Consider the following 760-nt stretch of genomic DNA (forward strand, 5'->3'; position numbering starts at 1 on the left):
AATTTCGGCCACCGAAAATTTTCGGCCGAAAAGGCCATTTTTATTTCGGGCCGGAATAAAAAAACACGCCGAAAATGCCCCGCCCCGCCCATCATATCCTGGCGCAGCACAGGTTAGGTTTCACTCACGCTGGAGCTGTTATGTCACGCGTCTCCCCATGAACGACAAAGCATGTCAGCGGTGAGAGACTCTTCAGTGCAGCATCTCATGTGCTTAATGAGAAGAGGAACCGTCTCTCCAGCCAAAAAGCGGAGCAACTTTTGTTCCTAAAGAAAAATCTGCCACGTTTGTTGAACTAAACGGCAGTCCAATTTTGCATAGTGCATAGTTGCATTAAAATTTGTGTAGCACTGCTAGCTACCTAGGCTATGTTGTTTACAGTTTGTTTGGAAGTTCTATTGCTGTTTTTGCACTGTTTTGCATTGTTTTGCACATCAATTTAAAATGTTTGAGTGTTACATAAAACTGTTATTGAATGTTACATAAAACTTGAATAATATTATTTGGTATTGCTTATTGTTAAAAATATTTTAGATCTTAGTTTTTCATTTTAGATTCATCAAATTCAAGTAATTTCATACATACATACATACATACATACATACATACACACACATACACAATTATAGAGTAAGCGTGTTTTAAAAATTTGAAGTTTTTAAAAGAAGCCATTTTCGATTTCGTTTCGGTTTTCGGCCAAGTGCATCCTACATTTTCGGTTTCGGTTTCGGCCCAGAATTTTAATTTCGGTGCATCACTA

At 37.9% G+C, this 760-nt stretch overlaps 1 protein-coding gene across 11 annotated transcripts in view; it reads left to right on the top strand.

The window, feature by feature from the left end:
• Nucleotides 1–760, top strand: part of ctnnd1 (catenin (cadherin-associated protein), delta 1) — a 25,371-nt gene that overhangs the window by 18,725 nt on the left and 5,886 nt on the right. The window lies entirely within an intron of this gene.

This window comes from Monopterus albus, unplaced genomic scaffold (genome assembly GCF_001952655.1).
Source record: "Monopterus albus unplaced genomic scaffold, M_albus_1.0 scaffold29.1, whole genome shotgun sequence".
Taxonomy (NCBI): Eukaryota; Metazoa; Chordata; class Actinopteri; order Synbranchiformes; family Synbranchidae; genus Monopterus; species Monopterus albus.